Genomic DNA, 20,052 nt, shown 5'->3' on the forward strand with positions numbered 1-20,052 from the left:
GCCGTGCTCGGTAAGTGTAGAAAATTAGTTGTATGTCTCCATCCAACTCGTTCTAGAGAGTTTAGTTAGAATTATAAGTCACACCATTTACTATAAATAAGACAAATGTTGTCCTCAATGAGAAGACAAAATATGCATACTTCCTGTTATTTTAGGTATAATACTGTAACACATGGAAAATTTTGTATTATGTTTATCTTTTGATATGTAATGTTTTTCCGTAGTAAGTATTAGGAGTGGAGGTAAACCGCTTGACGTTAGATTTAACATCTGAAAGTCACTTTTTAGGTGCATAGTTAAGTAGCTTAATTTTATGTACTGGATAATTCGGGGTGTACATTATTTCCTTAACCCTTTCCGGCACGCTAATCTTTAAAGTTGGAATTTTACCAAAAATTTTTGTAGGCAGTCTATTTAGGCCTTTGTGTACATAATATTAAACTTGGAATTACCGGGGCCTAGGAGTGTATAATTTTACAAAGATTGCACAAACCATTTCCATTTTGTGGGTGTGTCCGAAGCAAACACACTGAGACGCACTAGCTGCGATAGGTGAGCATACTGTGAAGCATGTATAACAGTAAAATACTTTGTCTATGATTTAAAAACAGTAGAATCTGATCTGTGTAGCATATTTAGCATAACCCAGTGTGCACCACGGCGAGGCCTATTACTCTAGACCCCCCCAAAAAAACCGGGTAAAAAAAGGAAATCGTCATTGCTTCGGCAATGCGGAGGCCTCTCCGAGCCATTTACACAATTTTAAAATTTATAAGAAAAATAATTAAACCATTATAATATTTACAATTAATTATTGACTAGAAAAAATAATTATTAAATATACATACAAATAAAAATCTACAGAAATCAAAACTAAGGAAACTAAGCACGATGAAAGCAAGAGAAAAAAAGGGTCTGCTTTCGCTGAAAATTAAATAGCTAAGTGAAAAGAAAGCACCGGGGTCTTCAAAACCAAAAACAGAAAAGAATAAAAACAAATATAAATAAATCTGAGCTCTCAGCCTCCTCGTGTTTGAAGCACGAGACCAGACTCTGTGACTCACTCCCACGTGACAGGCGCTACCAGTACAGTGGGTTCAGTCCGAACACACCATACACTGAAAGCTTCACTATACGCAATATTTCAAAGCTAAAATTAAAAGTAATACAGAATAGGCAGATTAGCATACGAACAGCAAAATTATATTAAGATTTTTTTATTGATAATCTTTATATTTAAAAAAATCTGAAACATTTCTTTGAAAAATCAGTGTTTTTAAAAAACAGAATACATCTCAACGTTAATGATTTGCTTGTGTGGTGCTGACATCTATTATTCATAAAAGAGATTATAAAAGTAACCATTAGTGTAGCTTTCGTGATGTTTATCAATTATTTTCAGTCTCTAAAGTGGGAATATTTTTGGTGTTTTCACACCGAACACACTGCGCCGGAGAGGGGCAGTGAAAATCCCTGATTTCTTCCAATACAAAAATAAGCGTTTCTGGCATTACCTTATAGAATCATTAGGTTATTTTGAAGCATGAGATGTGATAAATGTGCAATGCCTTGGCCGAGACTCGAACCTGGATCTCCCCAAAACGCGCCGAGTCTGCTACCGTTATACCAAGAAGGCATTCTGGAAGGAGGGGAAAATACCTTATATACTCTCCCCCTTTTAATGGGCAACCCAGTCTCCAAAACCTGGTGGTGACGAATTATTGTCCATCACCTTTTGGTTTGGACTCCATTTTAGAGTCATTTTGGTTATTTTAAAACAGGAGGCATGAAAAATGAACGAAGCTGTCGACGGAACTCGTACCTGGATCTGTCGAACTCGCGGAGAGTGTTACTGTGACACCACAAAGACGTGCTGAAAGGAGGGCAACATTACCTTATAACCTCTCAAAATGTGTTAGCATCGTTTTTATTTACTTATATTATGATTCCTACAGATGACGGAATAACATTTCTGCTTGCAATATGTTTCTTAAATGAAAACAAATAGAACCCTTGAGCAAATTCATTGTTTAAAAGACTTATACTTTGCTATCGTGTTTAGCGAGTTCCTACAAATTATTACAGGCTTAATAAAACCATAATACAATACTAGATCTTAAGGTCAACACTTTCAGTGTTCATGATATGTGAAATCTGCCGCGCCTCCATCTGGAAACGAAAATAATTTGGGACAAATGTTTAAAATGGACATATTTAAAATGGGAGCCAAAAGAGCTCACAAATAATACCTATGTTGAATACATCTTTAAAGTAAATGAGGGGCAGCAATGCGTTAAGTACAAATGGAAGAATATAGACAACGACAGAAGAACAATAATTGTGAACCTCACAAGAAAGAAAATATACATTAACATAAATGGAAATTCTATTTCACCTGCACCCGATAATCTGACAAACACAAAGATGTGGATATTTTAAGAAATACAGAAAATAATAGATTTTGTTTTCGACCAAACAACTCAGGAAACACCTCTTGAAAAAACTTAAAAGGAAGTATAAAAATGTGACATACTATTCTGAACAACCTGTGAGAAGGAAATTAAAACTTTTGCTTTTACAGCAAATGAGACAGCTACTGCAGAAGCTGAAATTCGTCTTCCTGTATACAAGAAAAATCGATTAATATAAAAAAAGCGCACATAATTACAGGGAATCTAACAACTACATTTTCAGGAAACGAGAGGCAATGAACATAGTTACTAAAATGAATAAAACTTCATAGGCATAACTTTCTCTTAAGCAAAAGAATCTTCTACTGCGAAAACTCAAATCCTTTGATTTCTGTTGCAATATGATGTTGAAAATAACATTGGTCGTTGAAAAACGTGTTTACTCATAAAGGTCTTTGCTGATGTAAGAAGACTTAATTTTTGTCCCTCGACAAATTGTAAAAGCATTTTTACCCTCACTTAGTATGTGTGTGCTCAATTAAAATAGGCCTTTGATTAATCTTTTTGTTTAATCTCATAGTTTTCGATATCATAAATTATACGAAAATAATTTACATTATTATGCACTTGTTGAAAGAAATTCTTAATTTATATGGTATTTTCTCTCTTTTTCCAGCAGCACTTCGTGGTGTAACGGTAGCATACTCGGCGCGTATTTGAACCAAAGGTCCCGGGTTCAAATCTTGCCGAGTGCAAGTGCACATTTCTTCAGTTTCATGACATGAAAATAATTCTAATGTCTTTGCAAGAGGCGCCCGGATTAAAAAAAATAGTGGTGGACGGTAATTCATCACTACCAGGATTTGGCAATTGGATGTTCCAAGTCGCCGTTTTAAAGTAGAAGTGTATAGGATAATTTCTCCCTCTTTTGCGCATGTCTTCGTGGTGTAATTGGAAGCATACTCGACGCGTATTATAGAGGTCCCGAATTCGAGTCCCGGAGAGCATACTGCTCGTTTTTATGTATCCTCTTCAAAGGAACCTTATGATTCTACAGTGGCGCCAGAACTAAAAAGGGGATGGACAATAATTCGTCACTCCCAAGATTTGACGATTAGGTCCCATCATGCACAGTCTCAATTTAAAAGGGAAATTATATAAGCTAAGTTCTCTCTCCTTCCCCCCTATGGCTTTGCCCTTTTCCCTAATTGCAGTGTAAGTGGAAGCATACTGGATGCGTATTCGAGAGGTCCAATTCTAACCTTCTTGCTCCAGACGGGCCGAGAAGGACAGACCAGAGGAGACTGTCATGCACCCTGTAATTTATCAAATCTCATCACATTTTTCCTCATTTCTTTCTAGTTTTCAAGGACCTTCATTAAGAAAGGGTTTCGTTCCAGTCCCTTCCTCGTCTCTGCGTTGCATTCTACTTTTCCCTTTGCATCCCTCCGAGCTGTAACAGGGTACAATAGGTTTACTTCCTAGCCTAGTGCAAACACTGAGAAAAATGTAAATTTATTTGGTTAATAATAATTTGAAGTGTTTAAATATGCTGACTGACTAAAGTTTTGTTGAATGATTTGGTATTCATACAGTTACCTGTGAATGAGGACGAAAGAGTACTTTATAACAATGCTAATTTTGTTACCTCATAAATTCCTAATTTAAACTGTGGCTGAAATTATAAAAGGTTTTAATTCTTCGGAACTTTTATTAATGTTACTAAAAATTGATTTATTTATGTTTTTCAGAAAATTATAATTTAAACTTGTAAGGATTTTAAGTTTTACTAACTTTTATTTTATTTTGAAACTTCGCTATCCTCTCTTATTATCCATTTCCGGCCAAAATAAGCGCAAGTAGAATTGTTTATGCTAATGAGGTTACAAACATTGTAGGTATTTAGGATGTGGCTTTTAGCCAAGAAAGGAGAGAGAGACTTCATGTTGCCTTACTAGGCGCGTGCTTTTCAGACAGTTCCTGTCTGCCTTTAAGGCCAGAACATATTTTCTGCTGATATTTGTAGTTTTGCATTTCGCTCACTGCATACGTAGTGTTAAAAGGCCAATCTTCGCGTTACTAGTCTCTATAAAGCATCTAAGTTTAGTTCTTATTCAGTTTAGTTAGTTTAAAGAGACATTAGGATATTTGGAAGCAAGAGAGATAGAAAAATATGCAACCACCTTCGCCGGAAATCGAACCACGGACCTCTGGTATACCGGCCCAGCGTGCTACCGTTACACCATGAAGGCACTCTAGGGAAGTGGGAGAAATACCTTATATACTCCCCTTTTTAAAGAGCGACTAGGGTTTTAGGTGACCTAGTCGCCAAATCTTAGGTGAGGAGAATCATCATCCAAAACCATTTTAGTTCGGGCGCCATTTGTACAGTCATTAGGTTAATTGGAAGCAGAAAAGATGAAAAATTAGCAAAGTCTTCGCCGGGAATCGAACCACGGACCTCTGGAATACCGGCCCAGCGTGCTACCGTTACGCCACGAAGGCACGCTAGGGAAGTGGGAGAAATACCTTATAAGTTTATTTCTTATTTTCTCGTCTTAGATTATATGTGCTGGTCTCTGTATCTCGAAGTGCGGGAACGGCTGTACGCTGTGAGAAGAAAAGGGTAAAGTTAACCCTTCTTAGTGGTGTTGCATCTCCTCCATACACACGAGCATAGTTTCAGTAAGCTCCCTGCTCCCATCCAGGATTAGTGAATGTTTCCAAAGGCAATTAGAAGGGTCAGCAGTCCTACAATGGCGCCCGAACTGAGAGAAGTGGTGAATGATGATTCTTCACCACCAGGATTTGGCGATTGGGTCACCTAAAACCCCAGTCGCCCTTTAAAAGGGGGGAGTATATAAGGTACTTCTCCCCGCCTTCTTAGTATGCCTTCGTAGTGTAGTGGTCAGCACGCTCAACGCGTATTCGAGAGGTCCGTGGTTCTAGTCTCGGTGAGGGTATTGCTCAATTTTCCTGTCTCCTGCTTCGAAATAACCTAATGTCTCTACAAACTTATATAATTTCAAGAAGGGGGCACCCTTTTATCCCATTTGGTTTTTGTCTGTACTTTGTTGGAAAAAAAAAGTACGTTATTTACTCATTCTACAACCAAAATATGATAGAATCATGCCACCGAACCATGTAAATCCCATCTGTAACCTTGATGAAATAATTGACGTTTTAATAAACGTTAGATATTTAATTTTACTTAATTTGTTTGCTTTATTTACACTGGGTAAACTGGACTAAATTAATTTATACTTGGTTTATATTTTTTCACAACACAAATGCATTTAGTTGTTGGTATATAGAATAATCTGGTTCCATCTAGGATATCATTGTATTGCAACACCATTTGCAAATTTCTGATTATGTACTTTATGACAAATTATACAGCATTTTTATTGATCATGAATTTGATTTACTTTAGTGGGACCTATACGGAATTTTTTATTTATGTATATAGATAATGGATAATAGATATAAACATAATGGATAATAGTTTATATCAGGGATAAGTAAAAACTTTTCAAACTTTTAAATACAGAGATAAGCTGAAATGAAACGGCTGAGATAGCCAAGTCTTGATCTCGAGCCTAGTTGATGTGAAAAATATTTCATTCAAAAATAACTGATACACACTGATGATTTTGGTTTATCTGACAGGAACCAAAATTTTATTTTATACATTTTCTGTATTTAAATATTAGTACTATCAAAAACCAATCTGAGTGTTATAAAGTATGCAGCATATTTTTAGAAGCATATTCAGACTCATAAACCATCGAGAAATGGGCATGAAACTGTAAAAGGTTTAATCGTAAGACAAAAAGTGTTGAAAAGGAAGTGGATGTCAGATATAAACCGTTTTGGATCGCTGCTTATATATTATATTTATAAAGAAACCGCGGCCCGATTTCATTATGAATGATATCATATTCCATAACGTGTGTCTGCTTAAAATGTCTTCAACATAGTTTCGATCAATTTAAATAATTAAGGCAGAAGCTTATTTCTATATATGATAAATGGCAATATTGACATCTTCCTTAAGACTCTCATAGTATGAATGAACAGTTCCCTAATTATCTAAACCCACACTGTTAAAAAGAATTAAATGAAGTTGTTACTATTGTTCGGAAATTTTAAGGTGCAAGATTTCTTTTCAGGATATCAAAACAGCGTATTACAATATGGCAACAACTGTTCTATAACTGTTCGAAGAAAATTAATTTCTATCGTATTTACTTCGTGCCTTATGTTCAATTTGAACCTGATTTAAGCTAAATGCTTTTAATGCTGATGAAAAAGTTCAAATCGACTTAAACAGTAAATATGGAACCGTGTATATTTAAATTACTAAACGGCAGAGGAGTCAAATTCTGTTAACTACTTAGCCTTTTACTACTTTTTGTAGCGAACGAAAATTATGGGCCTATGCTTTGATCAACGAGGAGAAAAACTTACATTAGTGTTTTCTTGGGCAGGATATATTGCATAATGCTAGAAATTGGCATGTTCCGGACAATTTCGAGCACTCTCATTTTTCTACGATTTGAGCTAGCGGAGATATTAATTTAAAAACTCTGAAAATGCTAATTTCCGCATTCATTTTTTCCGAGTGGCAACAGTCTTGCGCTCTGGGCATTAAAAAAAAATCTGTCATATTTCAAAAAGCGTTTCCACTGCTCGCTTTCAAATCGTACAGCGAGTTATAAAAACTGTTTTCAGTTTTACAAAATATGAAATAAAAATAGCATTGCCAAACATTAAACCTGTGTTATATAAAGTCATATTCTGACGTTGAAGAAAGCACGCGATTGCATGAGACGTCATTGTATGTCGAAAATGTTTCGTTAATGTCAGCATTTTAAGTGAATAGCTTCTGTTGACAACTTTTCTGTTTCATGTTATGACAGCTGACAAGACGTGTTATTGACACGTCCATTATTTTAATGATATTGGGAAAATTATTATATTAAATTTAAAAAAATCTTGACGTCATCCGTGTACCTAAAGTGTTATAAATTTTTCTTTCCTTGCTTTCAGACAAAAAAAAAAAAAAAAAAAAAAATACGAATTGGTTATAGCTTGGAAAGAATGAACTGATTTCGTTCCTACTGAAAAGATTTCATGCATTTTCTTTTCAGGTCTCAACAGAATATATAAATTTTTCTTTGGCCGCAGCCCACTTATCTAGCGGTGTTGCCCGCTGGTATTAATTGTAAGGCGCACATTCCAGACATTAAAAGTGAAATCTCAAGTTTTTTTTTTTTTTACTCTGTTTACATAAATACCAATGCCTAGATGATTTCTTCGTAGATATTTTACTTTTTAATTGATTGAAAAATTGTGCTAAATTGCAATAAATTATAGTTTGGCGTTTATGTGAAACATACTTTTGTAGGAGCGGGCTAAATTTTTATTCAATTCTTGAAACGGCTGCATTCCGTCTTGGATATTTGACAACAGATTATGAAACAACAAGTAATTCAACAAAATATGTTAAATGTTATATATGTTCGATATTTATATATAATATATTATTTCGATACTTACATTATATTATATTGTTCGATTCATTATATTATATTATATTGTTAGAATTTTTTTTTATATATTATATTCGATATTTGTATATATTGTATTCGATATTTATATATATTATATTCGACATTTATATATATATATTTATATATATATATTTATATATATATATTTATATATATATATTTATATATATATATTTATATATATATATTTATATATATATATTTATATATATATATTTATATATATATATTTATATATATATATTTATTATTTCTATTTTACAAATATGTTCGATATTTAAATAAAAAAAAATCCCTTAAAACCATTCTTGTAAAATATTACCAACATTTTGAATTCTTTACTTTGAAAATTGATTTGAAATTATTGATTTCTTATGAAATTTGACAGTGATTGTAATTCGAATATTCTATATAAAAACAGTATTTTTCCTTCCATAAAATATGAATGCCCGAAACCAATACTTACTAATTAAGAAAACCGTGTAACTCTGGAGTTAGCATGGGAAATAAAAGCCTGAGAAAGAAAATGGAGAAATGTCTTATATAAAAAAAACCCTTAATCTGAATGAGAAAATAATTATGAAAGTGAAAAATAATCTATTTTAGGGAAAGGAAAAAAAATTAAAACAGAAATGCCTGTATAGAGAAAGTGATGAAAAAAACTGAGCTTTGAGAAATGATTAGGGACATGGAATAAAAAAAGAAGGTCATTAAAATTTCGTTTTTTGATAGTAATTACGTTTAGCGTATATAAATTTATCTCCTCTGGACAGGTTAAAAAACTTTAGTTCGCGCATGTATTGCCATTTTTCTCTGTTTTCATAATAGTGTAAAAGGATAAAGTTATAATAATATCATAAGTAAATTAAATTTTGTCTCGTTCTAGGTGGCATAAATATCCTAAATGTCTCAGATAAAATGCATATTAGATTTCAACACTGATTTATTACAACATATCTAATGATCATTTTTTTTTTCTATTTCATGTGTGCTTAAACCTTTAGATATATTTAGAATTATATGTTCGCTTTAATTTTTTGTCCGAAATAATGAAAATGGTGCAACTCCTTTCTAAAAAGAATTATGAATATATTAAAGATTGTGATTATTGCATAGTTGCTCCTTCAGAAATTAGATAAAAGGACCACCAATATCCGAGCGGTAAATTCGCTGAATACTGGTAGTTCGATTTGGGTTCGAATCCCAGGCGAAATCCCTGGCTGCATGGTCATTTTCGCGATTTTACCCATGTGTAACGTGTATGCGAATCAGTTTCTATTAAGAAGTCCTTCCCGAAGGCATCCATCCTCTTAGGCAGATAGCCCTTGTGTTCTTTACAGTAATTAAATAAGTAAGTAAGTAAGCAATTCGTAAAAGAAAGAGATAATATTTCATATTTTACTTTTTTAGCAGTTCTCTACAGGAAAAATGGAATCTTATGGTTTGAAAGGTGAAAGTTACTTCCATGCTTCAACAAAATCTATGCAGTAAATGTATTACATCAGTTGTGTTAATTAATATATAAATATATTCAAGCACTTAAAAAAACCTGCTGTGAAATGAAAATTTAAATTATTATTGGCCTATTATTGGCAGGAATATTGTGCTAAAATTCTTGCATATTTTGTCTGTGTATTTTCTCTATGTAATACTTTGTCTGTACCTATGATTTTTAAAGAGCATAACCATGATACCATACAAGCATAAGAGCAATATTTATTTCCACAATAGTTATTTAAGAGAAATAAAAGACATCATTAATTAAATGCAAAAGTACTTGAACACCAGATGTCACTTCTTTTGATACTTGAGTGGAGGCAGCGTCTTCTAGACAGCAAATCTTGCTTCTATGTGCTAACCTGAAATATTTTTCATAATAAAATTAATACGAATAGATTTGTAAAAGTAAAATAGCTGATAAATTGTAACGCAGCATTCAAAACAGAATTTAAAAAGCTCACCGAAAGGAAGAATGCAAAATAGATGTAATTTACATGTAAATATGTAATCTGAAAGTGATAAAAAAAGTTCGGAAATATTTTGCTATTCCACGTAATTTATTATGTTTATTATGATATTATTTCTAATTGTAAATAATGTTCGTAGATTACGAGGAAATTCTTAAGAGTATCTACTTAAAAAAATTTTGATTTTCTTAAACTGCAACAGTAACCATATTTTACGACTCTCTTATACTAGTGAGACTAAAGCCTAAAGTCCTGATTATAATGTAAAATGTAAATTTCCTGTTACACATTTTTCAGCATTGTCACTGATAGCAAATTTGCAAAAAATCGTAAAATCTCTCAACACAATTTCCAAGCAATCAGTCTTTTTACTTCCTTGTACGAAGTAAAAAGGAAGTATTGTAATCGCGAAAAGTTTCAGGCAGCATATTTCAACGAAAATATCCATTTTGACCGCTATCGAATGCAATTTAACGATGTTTTTGCGTGATATCTGTACGTAAGGACAAAATAAAAACTCGTTTCCTCCAAAAAAATTATAAAACTGCTTTAAAATTAATTCTGAAGAGAATTTTTCGTGCCGTCTGTACGAAAGTATGTACGTACGTGCCTACGTACGTACGTATCTCGCATAACTCAAAAACGAGTAGGCTCAGAACGTTGAAATTTTGTATATAGGACTGCTATAACATGTAGATGTGCACCTCGTATTTTGGTTGCAATCGGCCGCACCAAACGTATATAAATACTATATTTATATATATATCCACTCTGTTACTCGGCACAGTGATCTTAGTTTCTTTACTTTTATATGTTTGTAAATTGTACATTTTTTTGCTTTAAAAATGATTGAATTATGTTGTCCTTATCTTCCGGTTAAGTAAGCAAAGTAAGTAAGGGTAAGTTAACAAAGTAAAGTAACAAAGTAAAGTAAGGTTTTTATGCCTTTCGTAATTCTGGAAGCAATATTTGTACAATTATCAACAATTTAAAAGCTGTTTAAGTGCGGTTAAGTTTTAAATAACATGGCGGACATATTTGTTTACATTTGAAACAGCAGAATTGTAGATTTGTTGCCAATCTAGAGAGACTAAGCTTCGCAACAACAAAAATAACGCCTTCATTTATTATTGCGAATTCAATCATGCTTAATCCTTTCTGGAATTTTTTCGAGGAAATAAGTATTTAAGATTTACTTAATTTTTAATAATTAGTAACTAAATTTTTAATAATTAATAATTTTAATACAGATATTTTGAGCTTTTATGTATTTTTGTCTTGTCGCGAAGTGAAATCTGAATTAATTGAATGAGAAATACTCAATCGTCTGTGAAAAACTGTTTCTTTTTTGTTTTGTTTGCTTAATTTCTTTTTTACATCGTTCTAGCTTTATTATAGTATTTGAAAAGAACATGTGGCAACGATTAGATAATTCTTTAAATGATATACATTTTGTGCATTCTGAGTTATAATATGAATGAAATATAATACTGTTAAGTGAACCTAGTGCCAGAGTGTCGCTATGTTAAACAAATACAGTGAATTTTAAAGAATGCCTTTATTCTATTGTGGTTTATGCGATGTCGGCGAAGTAGATTTAATTAAATCGAATAAGTTTAAAAGAAATGCAAGAAACAAATGCGTATAATTTAATATTCCGTACAAGGAAATCATGTGGTGTACACATCAGATTTTTTAAATATAAAATAATTTCTTTCTTTATTGCACAGGTATAATCATTTAACTAATCTTATATACTTGAAAATTTCTTTATATTAAGCAATTGTGGAACTTGGCTGTAGTAGCTATTCCCTTTTTAAGAGTATAGTAAGCAAGTATTTTTTAATTCTTGTTAAACTCTTCATTAACATTAACTAGTTATGCTTAAGTTATCGAAGTACTCTTTTATTTTATTTGCCAAAAGAAAATAAATATTTTTGTATCAAAATAGCGGTTTATTTTATATTAGCAAGTTACCATATAAAGCTAATTTAGCACATATAAAATGCTTTTAATGTGACGCAGTTTATAGCTGTACTTAATGTGAACCTGTTATTTAAGGATTTCCTTTTAGATCACATTTTGGTAGATTTTAGGATTGACACGAGAGCTAAAACGAAGAGGTGTATTTCACCGAGCAAACAAATAGTATTTCGTGATAAGAACAAAATAAAATCAAAAAATAACATTTGTTATCATATAAATTATACATGAAATTAAGAAAAGTTAGCTTCAAATTTGAAATAAGCACTTTTAAATAATACTGTTGGTTATGAAGTTCATGTGCAACGTTGCAAACGTACTCAAAATAAGATTCAGTAGTTTATAAATAAAGTTTGAGTACTGGAGGGAAAATAGCTCAATAAACAATGAAACATTAATTCTTTCCTTGTGGTTTCCGCTGGACAAGAAGTTTAATCATTTAAATACGCATTATGCTTACGTAAATTAAATACATTTCTATACACAGTTTGCACATTCATTTCGCGTTTCACAGGTTACTGCAAAGGTAATAACAATCTCTGCCTACCTAACATAAAAACTATTCTTCACCAAATAGGAACCAAAATAGGAACTTTTATTTTATAATTTCTTTCAGATTTAATCAAACACGTAATCACATTTATACATGAGATGTGCGGCAATGTAACCTACGTCAGTAATACGTGCTCTTTTGACCCTTAGCACTCGATGTAACCGGCTTTCTTTATACGGCAGATATCGATGCATAACTGGAAGGACTTACCAAGTCTACTTACTATATTAGAAAATTTGCTCTTGCACGAAGTCACAGAATTCTAGTCTATTAAAAGTAGCTTCTTTTCTACTCACTCCATTTTAGTCTTCGTTTTTCCCACTTTTGTAAGTAAGTGACGTCAGCACGGTCAAAAGCCTAACCTTGTTTCTTTATTGACCTTGTGATTTAATTGGACACATTAGGAAGCTAGCTAGTGTTACAGTGAATAAATACAGCGATAAATACATCTTTTAAAAAGAAAGTTGTCTGTCTCATTGCCAGAGGCTATTATTGCAGTATTTAGCGATAATACTTAGTCAAAATTTCCTAAAAAACCGATCGTATTTGTGAGAAATATCTCTATCAAAATGTGGCAGCAATATAGAAAGGAAGATCTATGAAAACAATAATTAATGCGTCACCCATTTCAGTCTTAAATTTCAACCCCATGTTACTGACATCTAACTTTAGGAGTCGTTTTATTTTGAGTCCTCTGGTTTTCGCCTGTCTCTAGACATTCGCCAAAGCTGAGTACCTTGTAAGTTTACGTTTTCAAGCATAACGAAATTGGATAACCGTTTATTTATTTGCTATGAAGTTCTAAAATAATTCAGTAAAATAATTTTATATTATTAAACTGTTGTTGACATTTTACCAATTGGATTCTTATTGTATAAGAAGCTTACAAAAGATATATTTTTGTATTAACAAAGTCATTCTGCTCTGCAGCTCAAATGCTTATTATATTCTTTATTTTTAGGAACTTTGTAATTATAAGCGTATTTCTACGGATAATATATTAAGAAATAAAGTATGTAGCTTAAGAAGTCTGCATTACGTAAACACCTGTATAATATGAGGAAGAACAACTAGAGAAAAACTATAAAGAAAATAATTATTGACGCACTTTTAGCGAACTTAAGTATTCAAGGATTAAATAAAATACAGATCTCTAATATCATAAAAATAAGCAAATTTTGCTGTTTGTCTCGATGAAGTGTACACGTTTTTCCTGTACATCTCTCACCTGTGACTATAGTAGGTATTGCAGGGCTCATTATAACTCCCGTATATGCAGCAAGCATTCTATTTAAAAGAAATCCTTAAGTAGGATATTATATTCCTAGTCCTAGATAAAACGTTTAAATCACATCTAGTATTTTAGAATATACAGTAACAAAAAATAAAACTTTAGAGACATTCTATACGATTATATCACTTAAATTGGTAAATAAATAAACATAGGATTACATACTTGAACTAAATTTGTATCCCTCTACGTTTTAATATATCATTTAATAATATTTCTTATTAGATTCTCAAACTTCATAAAAGAGATAGAGATCAAGCAAGATCGTTTACATCAGCTAAACGATCTTGCAATTAATACTTTTAAGAAGAAACTATTGCATTTTGAAAATATGAATATAGAATGCAATAAAACCACATATCAGTCAGTTGAAATACAGCCTAAATTTCTGCAAATAACTTACTGATTTTGCTCAGACCTAGTTCTTTCACACAGATGTTCCATCGTAAATAGTTACTAAGGTGACCGTTTTAAACATTCAAAATTCATTTGGAAGTGCTTTTGAATATCATAGCCGATTGTTATTCTGTTTATAAAATATATACGATCATCTACTTTCAAAATGTAACCTAAAGCAATAATTTTGCTTCAGTGATTGCGTTTCAACGCTGATTTTTTCACTTACAAACAGATATTTACAGTATAGATTTTTATTGCACAAGTAGAATATTTTCTGCTGGATTTTAGAAATGGTATTGATGTTTAGAAGAGTATGCGCTTTACTGGAAAAGGAAACTTTACTTTCTTTTACGCATCCGATATCAAACAACTCAAATAAGAAACAAAATATTATAATTAATGAATGTAATTAACCTCAGGCTTTTATTAAATGGAAACACGAACAATAAATTAAACATTTATTGGATATTCGGGGAAAAAAGGTTTGCCTTTCGATCCCAGTGAGAACATGGGAATGCTTTTGTTTCGTATTTTTATTTATGTTTTATTCGATTACGTATGCGTTTGGGTATTTACTTTTCATTGAACCATGAGTATTTTCTTATTAACTATTACTGCCCTTCTCTTGCTGTCTTCTTTCTCTCCCTGGCGGTTTTATGGAAAAGAAGCCATATGCCGTAACTTTGGGCCTACGACAAGACTCCTGAAAAGGCATGGATAAGTGAGCAATTTCTTTACAGCAAGACAGCATTTAAAATATTACTCATTTGACAGTCCTCCCAAAAAATTGAGGGTAAGGAGACGTAGAGACTCTGGAACCCAGAGTGTTCTTCAAAATATGGATGGAACATCTCTACCTTTGAGGGTATAAAATAGGTCGTCAAGTCTACAGAAATCCCGATGATATGGCGGCTGAATAGCCTAGAGGTTTGACTGTAATATTGGCGAATGATTAAACAGCGAATGTCCAGGCTTTAGAAATATTATATTCGAAAAAATTAATACCTATACGGTCAAATTATTTTGAGAGTCATTTTACTGTGAGAACATACCAGGAAACGATAACAGTTAAAAACGATTACAATCGTAAAATTTCAGATTATAGCCCAACGCACAGAATTAATTACCATAAAAATTTTAAAGGATTAAAAAATAATATTTTACTTGCTGTTGAAATGAAAATGTAAACATCATGCTCTTAAATACAGTAACAACCAAATTAGTACCATAAAAACAAAACAATGACTTACAGCGTCGCCCCATACCTATGACTGAACGCAAAAAGAGAATTTTTAATTGCAGTTCAAAGATAATTTACTTTATGCATAACACGCGGATTCAACAAAATTTCAAAAGCTGCGTTCAACATTATAGTTGGAACAACTTCTTTACACCTACAAGCAATAAATAAAACTATTTATGCAATAGCCGTGCAGTTAAAACAGAACATTTCCCTTAACGACCACCGTTACAAAACTAAATAATACGATTGTCTTCGCTCACGCTAAAATAAACATCTACTACCCGTATACAAGGATAAAATTTCAGCAAGAAAGAGCTAAGTCCTTCAACATTAAAAGCAGTACGTTTAAGCTGCATGTAATTGCTATAGTATACATTAGAGATGAATTGCAGACATTCACATGCCTCCCAGACAGTATAGTGCCAGGAAGCGGGAACAACATATTTAACTCTCGAGCGATATACTGAATTAAGAATATAAGCAAAAACGTCAGGGTGCCAGTGGTCAGAAAAATGAAGTACCTTCCTTAGCTGGGGCATCAGACATTTCATTACCACTGAGGCTAATGTGTGAAGAGATACATTGCATGTGTACTTTATGATGGTTTTAAAAGTGTAACTTGCATATAATACCAAAGGTACTCAGTAATAATACACAGGAAAGTTGAAAAATGTCATCAGATATAATGTGTATAAGTAAAGAATTATTAAGTTGCAAAAGAATGCCAGTGTACCAAATAATACTGTAGGTATGGCCAATAACACTGTATTTCATCAAATTTAAAAAAAATGTATGTCAATATCAATGGTAATGTATACGTATAAATCAATGATAATGCAATAAACAGTGATGGGTTGTAAATCTTAAAACTTCCTAACGAACGTAAGTACAGATGTGAAAAATGTGAATTCGTCAGGTAATACTGAGTGTATGAAACATAATATGGCATCTTAAGTTCAAGGCGTAATGTACCAAAGCTATTGTATCCAGATACCAAATACCAAATACCAAAGCTATTGTATCCAGAACGAATTAATCAAGAATGATGCGGAGTAAAGAATTTGCCTCTGTATTGATTGTATAGGAAGAAGGAATTGATATATAAAATAATATGGTATATAGGAAACTAATGCAATATCATTAAATTTAAGATTAATATATACATGAATGGTATTGCACACGAAACGGATGTACTGAAATGTATACATGTCATCGAATTAAGAATATATATATAGAGGGAAAAATGAATGGAAAATATATATGGATCGAATAATACTGTATGCATCACAAACAATGCAACAATTACAGCATCAAGTATTTGTATGCTATATCACTGTACAATAAAAAATATGATGTGTACACCACATGACTTCCTTGTACAGTCACGCATTTTTTCATTAAATTATACGCATTTTTTCTTGTATTTCGTTTAAACTTGTTGGATTGAACTAAATCTACTTCGCCGACAGCGCATGAGCCCCAATAGAATAAAACCACTCTTTAAAATTCACTCTATTTGTTTACCATAGCGACACTCTGGCGCTAGGTTCACTTAACAGTATTATATTTCGTTCATATTATAACTCGGAATGCACAAAATTTATATCAGTTAAAGAATAGAATTACCTAATCGTTGCCACATGTTCTATTCAAATACTGTAATAAAGCTAGAACGATGTATAAAACAAATTAAGCAAACAAAACAAAAAAGAAACAGTTTTTCACAGACGATTGAGTATTTCTCATTCAATTAATTCAGTTCCCACTTCGCGAGAATGCAAAAATACATAAAAACTCAAAATATCTATATTAAAAATTACGAAGTAAATCTTAAACACTTATTTCCTCGAAAAAATTACAGAAAGGATTAAGCATAATTTAATTGGCAATAATAAATGAAGGCGTTACCTTTGTTGTTGCGAAGCTAAGTTTCTCTAGATTGGCAACAAATCCACTAGTCTGCTGTTTCAAATGTAAACAATCAATGGCCGCCATAAAAAAAAAGGCTTAGCGGCACTTAAAGAACTTTAAAATTGTTGATAATTCTAAAAATATTGCATACAGATTTACTAAAGGCATAAAAACCTTAACCGGAAGATAAAAACAACATAATTCAATCATTTTTAAAGCAAAAAATGTACAATTTACAAACATATAAGAGTAAAGAAACAGATCACTGAGCCGGGTAATAGAGTGGACATATATATAAACATATTTATATACGTTTGGGTGGCCGATTGCAACCAAAGTACGAGGTGCATATCTACATGTTTTAGTTTTCCTATATACAAAATTTCAACGTTCTGAGGCTACTCGTTTTTGAGTTATGCGAGATACGTACGTTTGTACAGACGCCACGAAAAATTCTCTTCAGAATGCATTTTAAAGCAGTTTTTAACGTACAGATATCACGCAAGAAACATCGTTAATTTGCATTCGATAGCGGTCAAAATGGATATTTTCGTTGAAATATGCTGCCTGAAACTTTTTGGGATTACAATACTTCCGTTTTACTTCGTACAGGGAAGTAAAAATCGCACTTGGAAGCGGTGTAACACCAGGGTGCCTGGGTGAAGGACCCTACCCTTTGTCGAACATGTAGGTTGTTCCGAATGCTGTCATGAGTAACTAACATAAGATGTAATTTTTGTTTATAAATTATGATCATATTTTTGAGTAATGGGATAGAAAGATATTCTCGCAGAAGAATACAATAGTCATGCGCTACAAAGAGTAGTTTTTAACGGAATAAGGCACATACTATATATATCTGTACGTAAAGGATAACAGTTCCGAAGAAATGTCAATACATTAAATAATACTGTATATACTGCAAATATAATGTAAACTTAATAAAGTCACAGTCAAGTGAAGCGGCCGTTTATTTGGCAAAAGTTAACTTTAAGTACAATTAAAGACTATGTATTCAACAGGAAGAAACTACGAATTCGGTGGTGACACAAAGAGGTTTTCGCAGACCAGACTATTTACAGACTGTGTCAGCAACTGAAAGCCACTGCCGCTGCATTGGAGAAGAAACACTGCATCCATTAAGTGTCCGCATAGTTAAACAGTAGCGACGGACATCAAAGAGCATTGCTTTAAAACATTAGACAGAAATTTGTTTTTTAATAAAGGAAATCGTATTATATACTAATTTCTCTCTCCTTTCCGCATGCTTTCGTGGTGTTATTGGAAGAATACTGGACGCATAGTCGAGACGTCCCGGGTTCGAGTTCCAAAGAGGTCAATTCACATTCTTCACGTGTCCAGCTAAAAAAAAAAAAAAAAAAAAAAAAAAAAACTAATGACTCTACAAGTGGCGACCGAACATAAAGGTAAGCGACGATAATTCATCACCACTAGATTTGGCGATCAGGTCCCCTAATCCCCAGTCTTCCTTTAAAAGGGGGAGTACGTAAGGTATTTTCTCCTTACTTTCTGCATGCAATGATAGTGTAATTGGAAGCCTACTCGACGTGTATTCGAGAGTTCCAGGGTCCGAGTCCCAACAAGAGAGCATTGAACATTTTCTTCACGTCTCCTGCTTTAAAAAAAAAAAAAAAAAAAAAAAAAAAAAGACCTTATGCCTCTACAATACACAATTTTAAAAGTATTTCGTAATAACTATGAGAAACGGATATTAATGACAATGTCTAAGTGTATAGTCAAGTGTAGGAGAAGTACTTTTATTTCGTACGGGAGAAAAAGAATGTCATGTTATGTAGTTTTGACTGTAGTTAGACATGATTAAATTTAGCATAAAGTTCTGCAATTAGTTATAGAATATAAAATCAAAATATACGAACTGTCTTGCAAATCAGCAACTATATGGTAAACATCTACCACTTCAAATGCATTAAAAATAAGATAAAATATTCCTCAGGATATTTCATGAAATTTTCGGAATTGTTGATAATGTTTGATTGACTTGACAGTTTGGATATTTTCGTCATTTAATGAACAGTTAAATTATTTCTTATCTTTTAGAATTAAGGAATTAGGAATTTTCAATAATATTGTTAAGAAATGTAAATGCGTGCTAAGATAGCTTCCCCGCAAATCAGTTTTAGGTTTGCCATAAAATATCAGGAAGGGCAGTGTTGCCACATTTGGAGAAAAATCGCCCATTTGGCGACAAAATAGGCGATATACCATGGACGGTTGGAGAACCTTCTGGAACGAATTCTTATCGGTTTAGCCCAGTATGTTCTCGAACACAAACCAAAAGCTATATAAACCCTGCTGGTCCGCAGTCAGTTAGTGTGTCTCTCATCGAGAGTGTGTGTGCCTCGTCTAGCGAGTCAATCCCTACGGTGTCGATCGAGTTGACAGCCGGGCAGCGAGTGCCGAGTGAGTCGTCGAGTCCAATGATGTAGTATGTTAGTGTATCGTGCTTAGTGCATTGTCGAGAGAGCGTGTTGAGCTCCGGGAAAGACTGAACCGAAGAGTCAGGAGCTGTGCTCGTGTGTCGTCCAGTGCATCGCGAATTGTAGAGTGGAGAGTCTCGAGAGTACGTGGATTTCCGAGAACGACCAAGTAGAGTCGGGAGCTGTACTCCGAAAAGCAGAGTCGGCTGCTTTGCAGGAAGCTGTCTCCACCGTTATAGCCTGATAACCTGAAGGCTGT

General features: G+C 32.9%; 1 protein-coding gene across 1 annotated transcript in view; it reads right to left on the minus strand.

Annotated features, from left to right (window-relative positions):
• Positions 1 to 9,678: 9,678 nt before the first annotated feature.
• The window catches only part of LOC118184099 (FMRFamide receptor-like), a 39,708-nt gene continuing 29,334 nt past the window's right edge, over positions 9,679 to 20,052 (minus strand). The window contains exon 2 of the mRNA XM_035353751.2: positions 9,679 to 9,846. The gene's annotated coding sequence lies outside the window, so the exon portion shown is untranslated. The remainder of the gene's footprint in view (positions 9,847 to 20,052) is intronic.

This window comes from Stegodyphus dumicola, chromosome 3 (genome assembly GCF_044657685.1).
Source record: "Stegodyphus dumicola isolate Sdum_Otavi_A_Nest chromosome 3, ASM4465768v1".
Lineage (NCBI taxonomy): Eukaryota > Metazoa > Arthropoda > Arachnida > Araneae > Eresidae > Stegodyphus > Stegodyphus dumicola.